This window comes from Macaca thibetana, chromosome 7 (assembly GCF_024542745.1).
Source record: "Macaca thibetana thibetana isolate TM-01 chromosome 7, ASM2454274v1, whole genome shotgun sequence".
Lineage (NCBI taxonomy): Eukaryota > Metazoa > Chordata > Mammalia > Primates > Cercopithecidae > Macaca > Macaca thibetana.
In genome coordinates this window covers 37,833,485-37,855,964 of record NC_065584.1, presented here as the reverse complement: position 1 = coordinate 37,855,964, position 22,480 = coordinate 37,833,485, and the positions used below count along the sequence as shown (strand labels likewise).

Below are 22,480 nucleotides of genomic sequence, written 5' to 3'. Positions count from 1 at the left end.
AATCAGCCATTGCTCTTGACACCAGAATTCTACTTGTAGAAAATTATCCTATAGAAATAATTGCTTGAGGATCTATGTAAAGAGATTTTCACTGCAGCATTGCTTTGTAATAGTGAACTATTGGAAATAACCTAAGTATCTATTAATAGGTGATTGGTTATGGCCCATTTAAAAGAATGTAGCCATTAAAAAAATATGGTCATGACTTATGGTATAAATGCGGCTGTAGAGGCTGGACATGGTGGCTCATGCCTGTAATCCCAGCACTTTGGGAGGCTGAGGCAGGAGGATTGCTTGAGTCCAGGAGTTCCAGACCAGCCTGGGCAACATAATAAGGCCTAGTCTCTACACAGATAAAAAATTAGCCAGGTGTGGTGGCATGCACCTATATCCCCAGCTACTTAAAAGGCTGAGGCAAGAGGATCGCTTGAGCCCAGGAGTTTGAGAGGTCAGGGCTGCAGTGAGCTATGATTGCGCCACTGCACTCTAGGCTGGGTGACAGAGTGAAACTTGATGCTAAAAAGAAAAAAAGGACTGGATGGCTGGTCTCAGGCGCTCATGCCTGTAATTCCAGCACTTTGAGAGGCTGAGGTGGGAGGATCACGCAAGCTCAGGAATTTGAAACCAGCCTGGTCAACATAGTGAGGGCTTGTCCCTACAAAAAATAATTTTAAAAATTAGCTGTGTGTGGTGGTGCATGCTTGTAGTCCTAGCTACTTGGCAGGCTGAGGTGGGAGGATTGCTTGAGCCCAGGAGGTGGAGGCTGCAGTGAACTGTGATTGTACCACTGCATCCAGCCTGGGTAACGGAGCAAGACGCTGTCTAAAACAAACAAATCAGAAAGAAAGAAAGAGGCTATTTCTCCCTTCCTTTTCTGGAAACCATTCAAACGCAACAAGGAAAATGGGGAAAACTTCACAGACAATAATTTTTTGGTGAAACTAGGGGACGCATATCATTTGTAGACTCCAGAATATGTGAGAAGGCTGCCAGTGTCACCATTAACCAGCACTCACTAGGGAGAAAGAGAGGTTGCAGAGGGGGTGGATGTCGGGAAGCTCTAGGAATATGTACACCTCCTGCAGGTGGAGGATGCAACCTCAAATGCAAAAGAGATCTCCTTCCTTTGTAACAACAGCTATGGGAACTGGGTGAGCAAGGCTGACAGCAGAAGCCAGCTCACACCCCGCTCAGGTTCACACGGCCCGTAGAAGTGGATGTTTTAGCTATCCATTGCTGTATAACAAACCACCTCCAAACTCGGTGATTTTAAACATCTATTTGTTATTCTGTTTCACAGTTCTGGGATATGACAGGTTCAGCAGATGGGTTTTGCTTGGGGTCCTCATATGGTTGCTGAGGATTAGTCATCTGCATCGTGATCTCAGAGTAGTCAGACTTCTTATCTGGTAGCTGATGACACCAGAGCAATTGTTCCACGAGGCTTGAGTCAAAGCTGCAAGGCATCTTATGACCTAGTATGGAAGCCCTACAATGTCACTTTCAGCACATTATATTTTGTCAAGCAATTTACTAAGAGTGTCCCAGATTTGAGGGATGGGAGAAATAGACTCCACCTCTAAATGGGAAGAGTAGCAAATAATTTACGACCATCATTAACTGTCCACATGGGGCTACACAAAAAGTCAAATGGATGAGCAGTAGTTGTATGAAGCAGTCTGTGTCTATGGCTGATGGTGGTGGAAGGAAGCCAGCTATCCTAAAAGGATACCTTGCCCTGCCCCCCAATGGAGCTTCATGCAAATCACTTGTCCACTCAATAATGAGTGACACATGGCATCAAATTAAATCCACTATAAGGTGAAGGAGGAAAAGAGTGGCAAACATTTCCAACAACTGAAGAATACTTACCAGAAAAACATTGACATACAGCAGCTGAAAACTGTTCGAACATTAGGCAATTCAATTTTAAAAAGTGAATGCAGTAATTGCTTTTATGAAGAAAGACCACAAAACAGAAATATATTAACAGATTTTTTTAAATTACCATTTTGCAATCCCTAATATAGCAATTGGTTTAGGTAGGGATCATCAATAGATGTGAAAACCCTTGAGTAAAAGGCAATTAGGGAATAGCATATTCATGGTGATAAAGTATCACCACATGGAGTAATTATAGAGGGAAGATATACCTTTACATTGGAGAAACCTGGCAGTTACCCATTTTAACCAAGTGGTCAAACTTGGAATTACTGATATCAAGACAGCCTAAACTCATATGCCTCCTGATGGAATGCAATATGAAATTCACAACATCATTATAGGCAATGTTTAATCTGAATCTTATCAAGTCTTTAGACCTAGCTGGCAATTTATCAGAAATACAAGTGCTAGATAAACAAATGAAATATAAAGAAACAACCTGACAAATCTAGTCTATGGGATATTGTATAAAACAACTGGCATGCATTCTCTCTCTCTCTCTCTTTTTTTCACATGTAGGGAGGACACAAGTTTTGTGCCCCTTGTCACAATGACCCCAGATTCCTGTTTGGTGTATTGTAAACAGAGGAGCCACTCTTCAACCGCCCTGCTCTAAGCAAACCCTGGCATGTACTCTTAAAGAAGTAAATGTCATAACAAAAGTTGGAGATCTAGTTTAGATTAAAAGAGAATAAAGGCTGGGTGTGGTGGCTCATGCCTGTAATCCCAGCACTTTGGGAGGCCGAGGCTGATGGATCATGAGGTCAAGAAATCAAGACCATCCTGGCCAACATAGTGAAACTCCGTCTCTACTGAAAATACAAAAATTAGCTGGGTGTTATGGTGTGTGTCTGTAGTCCCAGCTACTTGGGAGGCTGAGGCAGGAGAATTGCTTGAACCTGGGAAGTGGAGGTAGAAGTAAGCTGAGATCTCACCACTGCACTCCAGCCTGGCGACATAGCAAGACTCCATCTCAAAAAGAAAAAAAAAAGAGAGAATAAAGAGACATAACAAGCAAATGCAATGTATAATTGGATACTGGGTTGGAATAGTATTTAAAAACATTTTTGGAGGTAATTGGGGAAATTTGAGTATAGATTATATATTAGATGATACTATAAAATTATTGTTAAATTAGTGTTATGGTTGCTATGGTCTGACTGCTTGTGCCCCCCTGAGATTCATATGTTGAAACCTAATCACCAATGTGATGGGAGGTGGGGGTGTTGGGAGGTGATGAGGTCATGGGGGCAGAACTCTCATGAATGGGTTTTGTGGCCTTACAAAAAAGGACCCATAGAGCTGCCTTGCCCCCTCCACCATCTAAGGGCACAGCAAGAAGGTACCATCTGTGAACCAGAAAGTAGGCCTTCACCAGACACTGAATCTGTGGGTGTCTTGATTTTGGAATTCTCAGCCTCTGGAACTGTGAGAAATAATTTTCTGTTGTTTACAAGCTACACTGTCTATGGCAATTTATTCTAGCAAACCAAATGGTCTAAGATAGGGGTTATATAGTGGAATGTTTTTATTTTAGGAGATGCAGACTAAAGTTGTTTTTTTTTTTTTTGAGACGGAGTCTCGCTCTGTCTCCCAGGCTGGACTGCAGTGGCCGGATCGCAGCTCACTGCCAGCTCCGCCTTCCAGGTTTTTACGCCATTCTCCTGCCTCAGCCTCCCGTGTAGCTGGTACTACAGGCACTACCACCTCACCCGGCTAGTTTTTTTTTTTGTATTTTTTTTTTTTTTAGTAGAGACGGGGTTTCACCGTGTTAGCCAGGATGGTCTCGATCTCCTGACCTCGTGATCCACCCGTCTCGGCCTCCCAAAGTGCTGGGATTACAGGCTTGAGCCACCGCGCCCAGCCCAGACTAAAGTTTTTATAGTTGAAGTGTTCTGATGTCTACAATCTATTTAAAAATGATTTGGAAAAATGCATATATGTATTGTTTGTGAGTATAGAGACAGTGAAAGCACATATAGCAAAATAATAATAATTGGTGAATCTATGTGAAGTATATGGTATATGACTACTCATTGCATTATTCTTTCAACATGTCTGTAGCTCTGCAATTTTTCAAAATGAAAGATTGAAGGGAAAAAGAACACAGGGATGAGATTGTGAGATAACAGAATGAGATGAAACATGAGCGGGCAGAACTCAGATCAAAGTATCAGAGAAATAAAGATGAAATGGAAAGGGTACAAAGAATAGGCAATTAACAAAACCACAGCAAGGGACAAAAACATAATTTCTGAAATAGAGACATTAATTTATATCATGTATCAGAGAAAATTAATGCAGGAGAGCCAACCTGGAGATGTGTCCTAGTAAAGTTATTAAACTTCAAAGATAACTAAGCAAAATGATCAAGTCACTGAGGGGTGGGGGAAGCAGGATTATTTCAGAGTTCTGTGCAGCAATATTCAATGTCAGAAGATGGTCATGCAATACTTAAAAAATATGTCCAAGGAAACAAAAAGTGTTACACATGGAATTCAAATCCAGCCAAATTATCCTTCATCCATAAAGACTACAGATTGCCTTGATCACAAAATAATTCAGGGGATGTTGATTCTTTGAATCTTTCTTGAAGAAACAATCAGAGGATAGATGCCAGCCAACTAAGAGATAACTGAGGACATTATAGAAAAAAGACTGGAAGCAAACTTTGAATGTATGTAATGTAGACTAAAGCAAAAATAATTCCACACTTTAGAGTGATTGAAAAGAATATAAAAATGACATGTCCTGACAGTATACTGTCAAATACTGCACTGAACAAATACTGGTGGAGGAAGGGGGAAAGTAGGCGAGAGGAAGATTAAGGTTACTGATTGCTACATCTGTAGTGAGTGGGAGTCAAAAAATATTACTCAAGACTGAAAAACCAAGTAATAGAAGCATACGCATTTTTAATAATACAAAATTAAACTCAGAGAAAGATGTTCTCTTTGGTAGAAGAGAAGAGGAAGAGAGGAAGAGGAAGTGTGCTTATTTTTTCATTGTTCCTAGGCACTAATCGACATTTATTGAATAATAGAAAACTAGAGGTATTTTTAAAAGTTTTATTATAAAAGTAACAGAGCAAAAATGAAAACCTATTGACATTTGAAAAGAATTATTCACAGCAACAAAGACAACAGACTACATAGTGACTGTTTTTAAAAAACTATAAAAACAAAAATAGAACATAATGTTACTATGTTAGAACTAATGCTAATCTATTTGACATATGAATAGATGTTGAAATAGGCTTAACTCACCTATTAAAAGAAATAATATTTCAGAGTATTCTTAGGCAACATTCACCTTCATGCTGAGCTCAAGCAAGTGAAACAATAAATGTTTTCAGAAAGGTTGAAAATAGGCCAGGTGTGGTGGCTCACACCTGTAATCCCAGCACTTTGGGAGGCCGAGGTGAGTGGATCACTTGAGGTCAGGAGTTTGAGACCAGCCTGGCCAATATGGTGAAACCCCATCTCTACTAAAAATATAAAAATTATCCAAGCATGATGACACGTGCTTGTAATCCCAGCTACTCAGGAGGCTGAAGCAGAATAATCACTTGAATCCGGGAGGCAGAGGTTGCAGTGAGCTGGGATTGCCGTTGCACTTCAGCCTGGGTGACAGAGCAAGACTTCATCTTAAAAAAAAAAAAAAAAAAAAAAGAAAGGTTGAAAATAAAAGTACATACAAAGATAGGTGAGGCAAATGCAAAACAAAACAAAAGACAAAGAAAAAAAATGAAAGCCCAGGTCATAATTTTAATGTGACACTAGATGGAGATGAAGAAAGTCACTTTAAGGTGGGGTGCTGTGGCTCATGCTTGTAATCCCAGTGCTTTGGAAGGCTGATGTGGGAGGATCACTCCAGCCCAGAGTTCGAGACCAGCCTAGGCAACATAGAGAGACCCTGTTTCTACAAAACATAAAAAAAAAAAAAAAAAAAAAAAGCCAGGTGTGGTGTTACATGACTGTAGTTCCAGCCATTCGGGAGGCTGAGCTGGGAGGATCACCTGCACCTGGGAGACTGAGGCTGCAGTGAGCCGTGATAGAGCTACTACACTCTAGCCTAGGTGATAGAGTCAGACTCTGTCTCAAAAAAAAAAAAGTCACTTTATGATACTTAAGGATGGAATCCACAATGAATATAACAGTTCTGAATATCTATGTACCAAATAACAAAGCACAATATTCATAAAGCTAAAATTATAAGAGATACAGGGGGTAAGAAAAGACAAACAGATGGTAGGAGACTTTAATTCACCCATCACAGTCAATGATAGATCAACTGAAAAAAAAAATTAGGATATAGAAAACCTAAATATCATATTTAGAAAAGCAGATACAGGTTTACAATATCTTTTCCAAAACACTCTATAGTTTTTCAAAGTTTGGAAAGCTGATATAGTACATATACTGAATATTATGTCATATCTTAATTGGGGTTCATAATGAAACACATTGATATTTCTGCAGTGAACCATATGATGTGGGAAGCAAAAACCATAACTAGTCTCACATCAGTTTAGAACAGAATTTGCTGTTAAAGGAGTTACCAAAAAAAGTTTAGAAATCAGACCATTTTGGATTTAGGATATTTCAGAGTTGGGAAGGTGACTTTTTGTTGGGCTCCACATAAGGAAAAATTTCAACCTAGAACTGTCTAAAAAGGGAATGAAGCCCCTTGGAAGTACCTGCTACTGGGGCTCAGGTGGGTGGGAGACGTTCAAGAAGAGATGACCATTTTTTCAGGCGATTCAAGTACCAAGAAGAGAGCCGGACAAGGAGACTACCAAGTTATTTTCTAACCTGGGATTCCAGGGTTAGACTAGCTGGGGGGTGGTGGGTTAGAGAAGGGGGATGAAGAGAATGGGTTCATACAATCCTATGCATTGTCTCTTAGGTATCTGTCGAAATTAAAGCAAAATGGTACTGATCCAAGGTTCTAACAAGTGGTTGGGAAATGTGTATACAAACTACTAACTCAGTGAAGATAGCATACAAGTTGCTTTTTACAAGCTCTTAGAGGACAAATCCCATTCCAAAGTAGGCATAAAACATGCTGAAAAGTGGTTGGGTGAGGTGGCTCATGCCTGTAATCTCAGCACTTTGGGAGGCTGAGGTGGGTGGATCACCTGAGGTCAGGAGTTCGAGATGAGCCTGGCCAACATGGTGAAACCCTGTCTCTACTAAAAATACAAAAATTAGCTGGGTGTGGTGGTGCATGCCTGTAATCCCAACTACTTGGGAGGCTGAGGCAGGAGAATCGCTTGAACCTGGGAGGTGGAGGTTGCAGTGAGCTGAGATTATGCTATTGCACTTCAGCCTGGGCAACAAGAGCAAAATCCATCTCAAAAAAAAAAAAAAAAAAAAAAATGCTGAAAGGTGGAGTAGCAAGTGGGGCTTTGAAGGGACAGCTAGTTTGTCCCCTTGCTTCCTATGGCTGGAGCAGCAACACCACTCAGAGAGTACTTCTGAACTCTTTCTATGCCACCAACCACATTTGTAAATTTCGGAATTTGGTGCTGCACAGCTGGGGGCCACAGCAGGTTCAGGTGCTCAGTGAGTACTGACAATAGAGCTTGGCCCATTTCTGAGAGCTGATAGGTCAGGTGGATGCTGGTGAGAAAAGGCAGTGGCAAGTGGAGGGCATTAGGCCTTTGTTGGGCCATAATTGGCTGATTTGATGATGATGAGCAAGGACTGGGCAATGGGGAAGGGCGCTCATTGCTGCTGGTTGCTGCTACCTGCCAAGTGTCAGTGAAGTTTTCTGGGTGCTTGGGTTTCCTGACCCCTGTTGGGTTGCTTTACTGCTTTTTAAAACGTCCAAAGGACTCACTCTGCCTTGTTGGGAACAACTATCAGTGTTTGATTACTTTTGCTGAGGGAGTTCTTTCAATTATCTTCCTAGAATCACTCCAGTTGTGATTACTGCTACACTCTCTATGGTTCCACCACTCAGCCTGGAAAATGGTGAGGCTGGTGGAGCGGAGGTCAGCTACCCTCTGAAGCACTTCTTTCCCCCTTGTAACTTTAAGCAAACATTCCATGGCCAGAAGGGAGCAAAGTCTGTGGGAGGGCAGAGAGCAGCAGGACTCACCAGGTCAGAAGTCCTTTAAAACATTGATTTCTCTTCAGCTTGAACAAAACAACATGAGTTGCATTATGGAGGAGGCAGAAAATGAAGATAAGCACAAAAAAGAAAACAAAAATCTCACCACCCAGAGATAAGTGCTATTCATGGTTTAGTCTGATGGTTTCCAACTGGGTTCCTAGATGTCCCAGGGTTCTATGGAGGTGCTTCTAAGACGCCTTAAATGCTTAGAATTTAACCAAAGAATGGCCGGGTACAGTGGCTCATGCCTGTAATCAGCACTTTGGGAGGCCGAGGCTGGTGGATCACCTGAGGCCAAAAGTTCGAGATCAGCCTAGCCAACATGGTGAAACCCTGTCTCTACTATAAATACAAAAAAAAAAAAAAAAAAAAAAAAAAGTGCAAGGCACGGTGGCTCATGCCTGTAATCCCAGCACTTTGGGATGCTGAGGCGGGCAGATCACGAGATCAGGAGATCGAGACCATCCTGGCTAATACGGTGAAACGCCGTCTCTACAAAAAAAAAAAAAAAAAAAAAAAAAAAAAAAAAAATTAGCCACGTGTGGTGGTGGGCGCCTGTAGTCCCAGCCACTCAGGAGGCTGAGACAGGAGAATGGCATGAACCCAGGAGGTGAAGGTTGCAGTGAGCCGAGATCGCGCCACTGCACTCCAGCCTGGGTAATAGAGCGAGACTCTATTAAAAAAAAAAAATTTAATCAAAGAAGTAGAAAATATTTTGACCACATAAAAATGACAATAAACAATAATGGCAAGCTTGGGGCAAACAGCAGTCTCGTGGAGACCATCAGCAGGCGATCGTGTGTGTCTCTGCAAGCCTCAGCCCAGCTCCTCCTGCTGTCCCTGGGTGATTATTTGCCCTTGTCATGAATGTGCCTTGGTTGGAAGGCTGGAGCCCTGCAGACCCACAGGCCTATCAGAGGGCTCAGGGCCTTAACTTCTGTATGTCCAACTCATGAGGGAATTGTGGGGTGTGTAAGAAGTGAACTTGTAACACATTGTGGTGTGATTCCATTGTATTATGGATCACTGTAGCACCTATCTTTTATTTTTATTATTGAGGTATGGCAACTACCTCTTAATAGAAATACCTTTCAATAAGTGGCAGGATATAGAATGCTGAGTACTAACCTTCCCCACTCCAAGCCCACAATATCCTGTAACCTGTGGCCCCTTAGCTACCTGGTTGGGAAGTTCCCTCATTTCTTTAGAGAAGGATTTTAGAAAAGCATGAGGATACTCAGCTTTTTCATTGAAACTGAAAACAGAGGGAAGTACTGATAACTTTCAAGACCAGAATCTAGGCCGGGTGTGGTGGCTCATGCCTGCAATCCCAGCACTTTGGGAGGCTGAGGTGGGAGGACTGCTTGAGCTCAGGAGTTTGAGATCAGCCTGGGCAACATAAGGAGACCCCGTCTTTACAAAACAATGAAAAATTAGCTAGGCTTGGTGGCATGTGCCTATTGTTTCAGCTACTTGGGAGGCTGAGGCAGGAGAATCCCTTGAGCCCACGAGGTAGGGGCTGCAGTGAGCCACGATGGCACCACTACACTCCATCCTTGGCAACAGAGTGAAAGTCTGTCTCAAAACAGCAACAACAACAAAATAACAAAGACCAGAATCTAAACAGTTGTCTAAATAGCAAAAGAAGATCTGGGTGGGGGAAGGGAAGAGAATCAGAGGGAAAGCCAGAGAGAAACAAAGTTCCTGCATCCTGACCCGCTATCCCAGCCGGGTCACAATCCCGGGTTGGAGAAAGTCACCAGAATAAATGCGGGGACGCTGAGGTCAGGGAGGACCTCCACTCCTTCCCAAGCACGGCCTGGGGAAATTGGCTGAGATCCTAGAGTGCTCTGTCTGGTCAGCTGCCATTGTGTCTGACGACCGCTGGATGGCGCATTGGGGCAGAGAGGCTGCGAGTCGGCAAAGTCCTCCTCCTTGAGTCTCCCGTGGCTCAACGGGTGCAGGGAGCCGAAGGCCCGTGGGACGTGACCAACTCAACATTCCACTGAAGCTGTATGATCAAAAGCAAACTGTTTATTATGAATACAGAATATGGGCAAACTCATGACTGTGCCTGCCCCAGGAGGTTTGCTGAGGGCAGTCGCTTCCTGATGCCAAGCTCCTTGAGGTTATCTACTGGGACATCTAGAGAATGCAGTCTTGCAAGCCTACTCTGGACCGAGTAGCTGACCCCTTCTTCCACTCACCTTTTCACTATCTCTTTTGCGTAATAAATACGGAGGGCTGTGTAAAGGTCAGGGCCCTTGTCCACTAGAGGCAAGGTGCCCCCTGACTCCTTCTTCCAAATATATGCTATTGTTTTTGTCTTTTATTCCTGTGTTTACTCCCTTTGTTCAATTCTCCTAGGTCCATGCGGGTTACATAGTGGCGCCCCAGAACAGGGACTTCGAGGAGGTGAAGGAAGAAGGTCTGCTGGAGCAGAGGAGCTGAAATTGACAGGGTGAACCGGGACCCCGGGACTAGTCTGCCGGCAGCAGATATAAGGTCAGCGCCCTAAAGAGGTACTGGGAGCAGTGCTTTAAAAAGTACTGGGAATGGGAAGTTTTCTGAATCAGGGTAACACGGGGCAGAATTTGTCTGTTGGAGAAAAACATCATGTGCAGTTGCTTAAAGTTTTGTTGAAGCAAACTGGTGCTCAGGTTAGTTCTCAGACATTAGGATGCTGCAGGAGGATATTACCCATAACCCAGAGTTTCCACAGCAGGCACTCTTGATGTGGAAAATTGGGATAGAGCAGGAGAAGGGTTAAAACAGGCTCATCCAAAAGGCTTTAAAGTTGATTCTTCAGTTTTTTCACTTGGAGTTCAGTTTGTACTGTACTTCTGCCATTATCTCCTTGTTTTTCTGCAGGGCAGCAGGCTGAATCTAAAAATCTGAAAGAATCTGTTGTCCCACCCACAGATCCAATTGAAAATAAAAAACAAGAGAGGGAGGATAAAAATTGGCCTATACCACGTCGTCCAGTTGCAGAAACGTGTACCGCCTCCTTTGGTGGCAAAAATGGAGACCCCAATACAGAGAATTTTATGCTCTGCTGTCATAGCTGGAGAGCCCTTAGGATCTTGCGCTTTTCCTATTTCCGTAAGGTCTGATCCAAAGAATCCATGGCAGGTTATTCATGAACACATTCCACTAGAGTTTAAGTTGTTAAAGGAATTAAAAGTGAGTGTGGTAAATAATGGGGTACAGAGCCCATTCACTTTAGGATTGCTACAGTCTGTGTTTGGTGCCATGCATCTTTTACCCTTTGATGTGTAAGCTAACTTGCTTGTCTGTGAGTGCATATCCGACATGGAATTTAAATTGGCAAGAAATGTGTGCAGACCAGGCTAGACAGAACTGTGTGCTGGATACAGAGACATTACAGAGGATATGCTTTTGGGTAATGGCCCTCATTTAGACCTGGAACATCAAATGGCACTCCCAGACGCTGCTTATCAGCAGTGTGCACAGGCCACTAAATGTGCCTGGGCCACAATTCCTGAAGAGCGAGTCCCAGTACAATCCTCTTTACATATCATGCAAGGGTCATAGGAACCCTATGCACAATTTCTTGCGAGATTACAAGAGGAAATGAAGCATCAGATTCCTCATACCACAGCTGCTGAAATGCTAACCTTAACTCTAGCTTTTGAGAATGCAAATATGGATTGTAAAAGTGCACTGGCTCCTGTGAGATGTACAAAGATCTTGGGAAATTTTCTCATCTTTGTCAAGATGCAGGAACTGAGCTTCATCGCTCTTCAATGTTAGCTGAAGCAATGGCTAATTTAGTGGATGACAAATCTAAAAGGAGCCAAGGGTCAAACCCTAAAATGGGAAAATGTTATAATTGTGGAAAAACTGGGCATTTTAAAAAGGAATGCTGCTAGATCTCAGGACAGAAAGTTCCCCCACCAGCAGGAAAAATGCCAGGACTTTGTCCTCACTGTAACAAAGGAAATCATTGGGCTAATCAGTGCCACTCAAAATTTCATCAGAATGGCACCCCCCGTTGGGAAATGAGATGGGGACCTGAACTCAGGCCCCACAAACAGTGAGGGCATTCCCAGTCCAGACCTCAATCAGTTTCAGGCATGGGTTCCCAGAGGCATATTGATTCCCTCCCCCCAGGAACACCAGGAAGTACAGGATTAGATCTACCTGCCAGAGAAAGAATTACATTAGCCGGGGGAGACAAACCCATCAAAGTTCCCACTGGTATTTGGGGACTTTTTTTTTTTTTTTTTTTTTTTTTTGGAGACGGAGTCTCGCTCTGTCGCCCAGGCTGGAGTGCTATGGCCGGATCTCAGCTCACTGCAAGCTCCGCCTCCTGGGTCTACGCCATTCTCCTGCCTCAGCCCCCCGAGTAGCTGGGACTACAGGCGCCCGCCACCTCGCCCGGCTAGTTTTTTGTATTTTTTAGTAGAGATGGGGTTTCACTGTGTTAGCCAGTATGGTCTCAATCTCCTGACCTCGTGATCCGCCCGTCTCGGCCTCCCAAAGTGCTGGGATTACAGGCTTGAGCCACCGCGCCCTGCCCTATTTGAGGACTTTTACCAGCAGGATATATGGGACTAATTTTAGGCAAAAGTCACCTTAACTTGCAAGGCATCACTGTAGCCCCAGGAGTTGTTGACTGATTATGAAGGAGAAATTCAAGTAGTTTTAATGTCACAAGATCTTTGGGTTTTTGAACCGGGAGAATATATTGCTCAATTATTGCTTATTCCCTGCAAATTACACCCTTCTCCACGAAAGGAGAAACAAGGAAATAAAGGGTTTGGGAGCACAACTACACGGGAAATCTATCTATCCCAAACCATAGCTGCTAATAGAGCCACCTGTGTAGTACAAATAAAAGGAAAGAAATTCTATGGGCTTATGGATATGGGAGCTGAGGTATCAGTAATATCTAAAGACCATTAGCCCCCATCCTGGCCCTTGCAATTAACTTCTATGTCCCTAGTGGAAGTAGGAACAGCTCAAAGTGTTCAATGGAGTGCTGAGATTTTACCTTGTCTTGGTCTGGATGGACAGTCAGGTACTTTTTAGCCTTATGTTGCAAGTATAGCTATCAGTTCATGGGGTTGAGACTCACTTACAGCAAGGAATATGAGACTTACAAATGAAAGCTTTGATAACCCAGGATTTAAAATGTTGAAGGACATGGGATATCAGAGTGAAAAAAAAGGTTTAGGGAAATTCCTACAAGAAAATCCTAACCCGATATCAGTAACTGGAAAAACAGACAGAAAAAGGCTAGGACACCAGGATTTCTGACAGGGGTCATTGATATTTCTCCTCCACCCACTGCCTTACCACTAGAATGGCTTAGTGACAAACCTGTGTGGGTGGATCAATGGCCCCTAACACAGGAGAGGCTAGATACCTCTGGTGCTTCAGCTCAATGCTCAGAGCTAATTGCAGTCATTCAGGTTTTACAGCTCACAGCTTCAGATCCTATCAACATTCTCTGTGATTCAGCTTATGTTGTGAATGTAGCCAGTCACATGGAAACTGTTACAGTTAAAAGTATACTAGACCCAGAACTGCTTAATTTGTTTTACTTATTCTCATATGCTGCATGCTACGTGCCAAACAGGTGAGACAGCTGGTCATGTACGGCGACATTGTCATCATTTGCTCATATGGGGATACTTAAACAATTAAAAACTGACTACGGACCCACTTATACTAGTCATGCTTTTCAAAATTTCTTACAGCTTTGGGCTATAACCCATGAAACAGGAATTCCTTATAATCCTAAAGGACAAGGCATTATAGAGCAGACACATCAAACATTACAACGCATGTTGAAAAGACCAAAAGGGGATATAGGAGGCCAACTACCACCTCCATCAAAACTACATTTAGCCTTATTTACTTTAAATTTTTTGACTCCTGGTACAGATGGTAAGACTCCAGCAGAAAGACATTGGCAAGTGTTAGAGGAAAAGAGGAAAGTCTATCTGAAAGTATTATGGAAATCCCTGGAAGAAGGACAATGGAAAGGTCTGATGAATTTACTGACATGGGGAAGAGGGTATGCTTGTATTTTTACAGGAGATGGACAAGCCATGTCGGTGCCCTCAAGGTGCGTGCGACCATGGAATGGGAGACTGGAGGAGCACAGGGTGGCCAACCATGGGCCCGGTCCCTCTGGTGTGAGCCATAAGCCAGCTGAGCCTGAGTGCAAAGATGGAGAGAAGGCCGACCATAGTCATGACATCAACCTGGGGACAACTCAAGAAAACCATGCAGGAAGCTGAGAAACTACTGGAGTGCCAGGGACAGTCTGTAAAATCGAATGGACCGCCAATCGGAAAATGAGAGCTGCCCAGCCTGGCCTTACACTCCTTCAATTAATACATGAACAGAAAGGAGGATATGCAGGGAGTCAAAGGCCTGTGGGATGTGATCAACTCAACATTCCACTGAGGCTATATGATCAAACAACAAACTGTTTATCATGAATACAGAATATGGGCAAACTCATGACTGTGGCTGCCCCAGAAGGTTTGCTGAGGGCAATCACTTCCTGACCAAGCTCCTTGAGGTTATCTACTGGGACATCTAGAGAATGCAGTCTTGCAAGCCTACTCGGGACCAAGCAGCTGACCCCCTCTTCCACTTCCCTTCACAGGATCTCTTTTGCCTAATAAATACGGAGGATTGTGTAAAGGTCAGGGCCCTTGTCCACTAGAGGCAAGGTGCTTCCTGACCCCTTCTTCCAAATATACTCTTTTGTCTTTGTCTTTTATTCCCATGTTTGCCTCCTTTGTTCAGTCCTCCTAGGTCCATGCGGGTTACAAATGGGCATGCAACTGGCTGGTTTGGAAGGGACTTCAGGACTGGGATAAGAAGAAGCATAGTGCAGGACTCAGGACTGGGATTAGGGAAGGAGTGTTCTAGGCGGAGGGAACAAGTGGAGCAGGTCTGGTTTGGGGCTCTTTTGGCTGAAGGGGCAGAGGAAAAGGCAAGGAGAAAGGGGCATGCTGGTCGATGTAGGGTGTGGAGGGGGCTGCTAATTGTGATTGTATTCTCAGAGTGGTGGGGTCCATTGAACATTTTAAAGAGGGCACCAACGTGATCCGATGGCTTCATTCTGGCTGCTTTGTGGGAAATGCCTTCCAGGGATTAAGAGTGGAAGCAGGAAGACAACAATAATCCAGACCAGAGATGAAGGCGGCTTGAAGGTGGCTTGGCCACGGCTGTGCTATCCCATGTGGAGGCCACTGGCCACATTAGCTATGAGTACTTGGAATGTGGCTGGTCTGAATGGAGATGTGCTGTAAGTGTAAAATACTGAATTTTAAAGGCTTAGTAACAGAAATAAGAACATCAAATATCACACAGATAATTTTTTAAACTATTGATTACACATGGAAATCACACTGTATTTTGACCACGCTGTATGGGGTTAAAATATTTTATTAAAATTCATCTTGCTTGCTTCATTTTACTTTAAAATCTGTCATCTAGAAAATCTAAAGTTAGATATGTGGCTTGCGTTTGCGGCTTGTGTGATATTTCCAGTGGACAGCACTGGACTAGCGCACTAGCAGTGCGTGGCAAGAGACGCTTGGATCTGTGTTGATCCTGAAACAGAGCTGAGGAGAGTATGAGGGATAAAGGAGGGAGAGCTGAGCCATGGGTTTATCGGTTTTCCAGGAATGAGGGATCCTGGCAAAGAAACACGTCTGGGGAGAGGTCATTCAGTAATAAAATGTGGAAATGTTAAGTGGTGCCTTCATCATCCAGCTGGAGATGTGGAGTATGGGGCTGGACTTTAGAGGCCGTCAGGATGCACACTGGAAGTCATCAGAATTTGGGTGGCATTTGTAGCGCTGGGACTATAGGAGATGACCCGGAAGTGAACATGAAGACAGAAGAGAAGGGGACTGAAGTCAGAACCCTGAGGCACTTCCACATTTAGAGCTGGGGAAAAGGAAGAAGATGCAAAGAAGACTGGTAAAGAATGACTAGTAAGGCCACAGAAACCCAGAAGAGTGTGGTGTCAAAACGCCCTGAAAAACCACCTGGAGGACTGGACCTAAGTGACTGCTGCCCCCTGGAAGCAGGTACCCCGCGGGTAGGGGGCAGGGAAGGGCTGCACTGCAATGCTCAGTTCCTTATTCCGAGCTCATCCTTCCCATCAGTCACTACGCAGCAGCGGAGAGGAGGGGCGTGGGCCTGGAGAGTTCCACCGAAGCCAGGAGCACAGAGATGGCCCCCACATACCTGCCTTCGCCTTTCTTTTCCGAGAATCAAAAGAGTGGCTGAATCGGTTCAACCCTCATAACCAATAATTCTCCTGCACTTGAGTCTTACTCTTTCCGGTCTGTTCTACTACACAGAATGGTGCATGGAATCTCTCAAAGTCCAGCTCTGCCCTTCTCTGTCTCTCTGCCTCCTTGTCTCTCTCTCTGTCTCTCTCTCTCTTACACACACACACGCGCGCGTGCGTGCACACACACACCACACCCCATTTAGCAGCCATCAATGTGAAATGGGATTAAAATCCAAATTCTTTTTTTTTTGAGATGGAATCTCCCTCTGTCCCCCAGGCTGGAGTGCAGTGGCGTGATCTTGGCTCACTGCAACCTCCACCTCCCGGGTTCACGCCGTTCTCCTACCTCAGCCTCCTGAGTAGCTGGGATTACAGACTCCCGCCAACGCCATATGTGTTAGCCAGGATGGTCTCGATCTTCTAACCTCGTGATGCTCCCGTCTCCGCCTCCCAAAGTGCTGGGATTACAGGCATGAGCCAGTGCGCCCGGCCTAAAATCCAACTTCTTTAGCAAGATGTCCAAGGGTTTCCCTGATCTGACCCCGATCAGAATCCTTCCTGTCCTGGGGAACCCACCTCTCCTTGGAGAGGAGTGTTCTCTTCCTCCTTGAAGGTTTGCCACATTTGTGTGTGCTCCGTGAAGGCGCTTGATAAACATCTGGAAACCTCTCAGGACACGTTCCATAGGCTCTTATGTTCCTTGTTTCCCTGCCATGGCTTTCCCACCAGAGGATAAGCTTCTGGAAGACAGGAGCAGAGACGTGGGTGGGTGGATTGGTCGGGCAGCTCTCTGGGCACCCAGTTGCAGCGACAACTTTCAGGTTTTGGACTAGTTTGGGCAGTGTTATCAATAAGGGGCGATTTATTATCCACATTCAAAATTCTTAAATTTGCCTCTCAAAAAATCGCCCAATTTAAAAGATTGCAAAAGAGAACAGAAGAGAGAAGAAAAAATACAAGAAAGTTAGAAACATTTTGCTGACAAAGAAAAAAATTTGAGAACTTTTGGACATGGCTTTATATCTACATGCTTGTAAATGAGCTTCTTTGGTTAAGTGTGAATGATTAAAACTTTGCATGGGTACATGTAGGAAATTCCTTATTTAAGCATAAAGGATTACATGATTTTTGTTTTGTTAGAGAATCCCTTCTCCAGCCAAACAAATGTTAAACAGATTTGAAGGGGTCCCAAGTTATCATCCGCTGCCCAGAAGCCCTCATGTCTCCATCTGATTCTATAAAGGAGTGTGGGTTGGTCAGTCTTGACATTTCTGTAACTCCTAGAACGCTGTTAAATAAGTGATGCTTTACACGTGGTAAGGCACTGTCTGTGTTCACCTGAATCAAACTAACGGACAAAGTCTCAGCTGCACTTAGCAAATCTACCACCAGGAGACAGTAAGTCACCACTGATGAGATTGCCCTGCAGTTCCCTCAGGTGCAGGGCAATCCCATCAGCGGTACTTGGGGGCTGGCGGGCGCGGGGTGCGGAGTGCAGATGCAGGAGAAGGAAGGCATGGGGAAGATGTTTTCATATGGATAATCCTTTGTGGAAGAGGGAAAAACCTGCCAGAGGGATAACGCAGCTTGACATGATCCACAGCTTCTTAAAGCACTGTGTATAAACACAACTTTCGTATTGATTTATCTATACATCCATATTTCTCCTTGATCTTTCAAACCCAGTAGTTCTGAAATAATAGACACTTCTCTTGCTTATGTGGCTCAAATCTTCTCTTTCCATCTCCAAGACTTCTAATTGGTTCCTAAAGCAACATTTAAGAGTACAAAGTCCACTTCCTTCCCCATTTAATAAAGGAACACCTATAAAACTTACTGAAGCCCTGCTATGTGCCAGGCACTTTACATATCAAGTCCTTTTTATTCATCAAAACAACCCTGTGAAACAGTTAACCATTAACCCCATTTTACAAATGGGAAAACAGAGGCACAGAGAGATAAAATCACTGGTCCCAGAACAAGCCAGTGGCAGAGTGAGGATGTGAACCCAAATCCACTGGCCTGCCCACTCATGCATGTATCCCAGTTTTTCTCGACCTCAGCCCTATTGCCTCTTTGGGCTGGATAGTTCTTTTTTGGGGGCAAGGACTGTGGGCAGTGTATTGCAGGACGTTTAGCAGCATTATCAGCTTCTACCCACTGGACACCAGTAGTGCTCTTTCCCCTAGTTGCAACAACCAAAAATGTCTCTAGACATTGCCACATGGCCCCTGGGTAGCAAACCATCATGAGGGAGAACTGCTGATGTAGAAAAGCCTTGGCTGGGCTTCCAGATGCCGCAGACCAGTGTTGCCTTACAGCAGGAAGCCAGGGCTCTGTCCAGGGGCTGGCCTTCCAAGTGTCCTGCTCTGGCCATCTTCCAGCTGCTGCCCTCTTAGAGTGAGGCATCCACAGTACCTACCTGCTGCACTTCCACTTTTCTGCACCATATTCTATCTTTCAGAGCCTCCCTGGGCTTTTTGCTGGTTCTCCTGGCTACTGGAGTGTGCACTTCTACCCCTGGAGTGTGCCCAGGGTGTCTAGCCAGCGGGGAGGGCGGTGGACAGAGCTGGACGTGGGAGCTAGGTGATCTGGATACAGAAGTACGTGCAAGGCCCTTCTGCTGGAGGATGCTGTCAGAGGTGGGAAGAGAAGGGTGATGGGCTGTGGGCCAGGGCCTCCATCTGTATCTTGACCAGTTCAGGGTGGGCCTGCTCCAGACCTCTGCAGCTGGAGTAGTTGGGGGAGATGTGCTTGTAGGTGATATATTTGTGACACCCCAGTTTGAAGACCTCAGAATCACTGTGTTTGCCAATGCAGAAAGGCTGTTAGGGCTGCAGGCTGTCTCCTGAATTACGTTTCTTTAGGGAAGTTTTCACCATGTTTACTGTTCACTTGGTGGTCATTTCCTACCTACAAAAGTTACTCTTTTTCTCTTGGAAAAGCAGACAGGAGTCAAAGCAACAAAGGCAAACCCTCCCGCTGAGGGACCCTCACTCATGACAGCCTTCCAGTGGAGAAGCAGTCGAAATCATGGCTTGTAGTCCCCCAAATGGAAATAGGTTTACTATTTTTATTAGAGGAAATCATTGAAATGACGTACAGGCATACTTGATTACAAGTAATAGAGGTGTGGAAATGTTTTAACTCATTTGCAATTACTTGAAATACAAAATCTACCCATAATTCTCATTAATGGGTTTATAATGTTGCTTTCAATATTTTAAACACTATAAATAATATATCTTTCAACAGAGGACTGGTTATAAATTTATAGCCCATCCGCATGCTGGAACCCAAGGCAACCATTACAAACAGTAGCAAACTTAAAAAGATGAGGCAAGCCGGATGTGGTGATGCACACCTCTGTCTCAGGTACTAGAGAGGCTGAGATGGAGGATCCTTGAGCCCAGGAGTTCAAGTCCAGTCTGGACAATATAGCAAGACCCTGACTCAAAAAAAAAAAAAGATGAGCCAACAGTAATTTATTCATATGACAAATATATTCTGAACATATGATATGTGTTTGTGCCAGGTAAAGCCCTGGATAATAAAAACATGCTTTGACTTGCAAAGATGTCCATCATAGAATATTAACTTTAAAAAACAAGATCACAGCATACACAATACAATCACATATATGCTATCATATATTTATACAGAGGTAATAGTAATCACTTTCTGAATGCTAAGATTCACTGTGCACCAAATATTAGGCTAAGCATGCATGCATGATAATTTTATTTAATCTTCACATGTACGAGGTAGGTTTTTTTTTTTTTTCCTCTGAGACGGAGTCTTGCTCTGTTGCCCAGGCTGGAGTGCAGTGGCCCCATCTTGGCTCACTGCAACCTCTGCCTCCTGGGTTCAATTAATTCTCCTGCCTCAGCCTCCCTAGTTGCTGGGATTACAGGCACGCACCACCAAACCTGGCTGATTTTTGTATTTGTAGTAGAGGTAGGGTTTCACCATGTTGGGCAGGCTGGTCTTGAACCCTTGACCTCAAGTGATCTGCCCATCTCGACCTCCCAAAGTGCTGGGATTACAGGTGTAAGCCACTGTGCCCGGCACAGTTTTAAATACTTTTAAGTGCATATATCTCACTTATGTCTTGCTAAATTTAATCTTTGGTGTTTCATAGCTTTAGCATTGTTTGCTGCTTCAAAGTGGAACCTCTCCCCTCAGTTTTCTTTTCTAACTGAATTTTCCTTTCTATGTCACAGTATTTGTATTAGTCAGGGTTTTCTAGAGGGATGGAACTAATAGAATACATATGTGTGTGTGTGTGTGTGTGTGTGTGTATATATATATATATATGAGTTTATTAAGTATTAACTTACATGATCACAAGGTTCCACAACAGACTGTCTGCAAATTGAGGGGCAAGGAGAGCCAGTCTGAGTCTCAAAACTGAAGAACCTGGAGTCCGATGTTCAAAGGCAGGAAGCATCCAGCATAGGAGAAAGTTGTAGGCTGGGAGGCTAGGCCAGTCTCACTTTTTCACGTGTTTCTGCCTGCTTTACATATGCAGGCAGCTGATTAGATAGTGCCCACCAGATTAAGGGTGGGCCTGCCTTCCCCAGCCCACTGACTCAAATGTTAATCTCCTTTGGCAACACCTTCACAGATATACCCAGGATTACTACTTTGCATCCTTCAATCCAATCAAGTTGACTCTCAGTATTAACTTCACAAGTTCACCGCTTGTCAACATGAACACATACACATCTCCTGAGATCATGCATAATCTTCAAATAAAGACAATATTAAGGTCATAATTATGCCTAACATAATACAACTATCCTTCATACAACTGAAAACGCACCGATCCCCAACCCAAATACTGTTACATAAAGTTAACAATACTGGCCGGGCACGGTGGTTTAAGCCTGTAATCCCAGCACTTTGGGAGGCCGAGACGGGTGGATCACGAGGTCAGGAGGTCAAGACCATCCTGGCTAACATGGTGAAACCCCGTCTCTACTAAAAAATACAAAAAAACTAGCCGGGCGAGGTGGCGGGCGCCTGTAGTCCCAGCTACTCGGGAGGCTGAGGCAGGAGAATGGCGTAAACCCGGGAGGCGGAGCTTGCAGTGAGCTGAGATCCGGCCACTGCACTCCGGCCTGGGCCACAGAGCGAGACTCCGTCTCAAAAAAAAAAAAAAGTTGACAATACTTAAACACTGATATGAAGTCAATAAATCTTATGTCACATGATAAAGGAAAAAAGAAATAAAATGAAGATATTTTCTTAGTACAAGTGTATACATGCCCAAACATGTTTTTAACAAAAGAAAGAGGAAATACTCATGACAATTACAGTCCTCATTCCTATAGCTGATCACATGGTCGTAACTGGTATTGATGACTACCTTCTTCTACTACCCATTCTGTATTCCCTTTGCCTTCAGCAAGCACCTCAGCAGGTCATGGTTTTTTCCCTGGTGGAGTGACCCAAACCTTCATTCCTGAAGGGTCTGGACCATTTGTAGTCCTGCCTGGATTGGGCTGTTGTAGTTTCCTGTTGACCTTAATCACAGGGCATGGTAATACTAACAGACTCGCTAATGGATCGTCTGTATTCCATGCGTACCTTTCCTTGCCTCCATTATGGAGCAGTAGACTAATTTCATCTTGATATTCCAGGTCAATATACCCAGCCATCCGGTGAGGACAAACCTCTGCCCTATCCATGATGGAAGAGGTCCAATATAATTAACCTGCCACCAGGTAGCTGGCTGATCACCCCGAGGAATGGTGCCATATTGAGGGCTCAGTGTTGGGCCCTGCTGCTGGCAAATTGGGCACTCAGCAGTGGCCATAGCCAGGACAGCCTTGGTGAGTGGAAGTCCATGTTGTTGAGCCCATGTGTAATATCCATCCCTGCCACCATGGCCACTTTGTGCATGGGACCATTGGGCGATGACAGGGTTGGCTGGGGAAAGAGGCTGAGTTGTGTCCACAGAACAGGTCATCCTATTCACTTGATTATTAAAATTCTCTCTCTGTTGAGTTTACCCATTGCTGAGCACTCACATAGGATACAAATATCTTCAGTTTTTGACCACACAGAGAGGTCCATCCACATATCTCTTTCCCACATTTCTTTGTCACTAATTTTCCA

The 22,480-nt window shown here is 44.2% G+C and overlaps 1 protein-coding gene and 1 non-coding gene across 11 annotated transcripts in view; both read right to left on the bottom strand.

Moving 5' to 3' along the window:
• ERH (ERH mRNA splicing and mitosis factor) overlaps positions 1 to 22,480 on the bottom strand; it is an 892,055-nt gene that overhangs the window by 415,461 nt on the left and 454,114 nt on the right. The gene's annotated exons all lie outside the window — the stretch shown is intronic.
• LOC126960444 (small nucleolar RNA SNORA11) lies at positions 2,441 to 2,569 on the bottom strand. Its single transcript, XR_007727990.1, has one exon. It is a non-coding gene; the product is annotated as a small nucleolar RNA SNORA11 (small nucleolar RNA).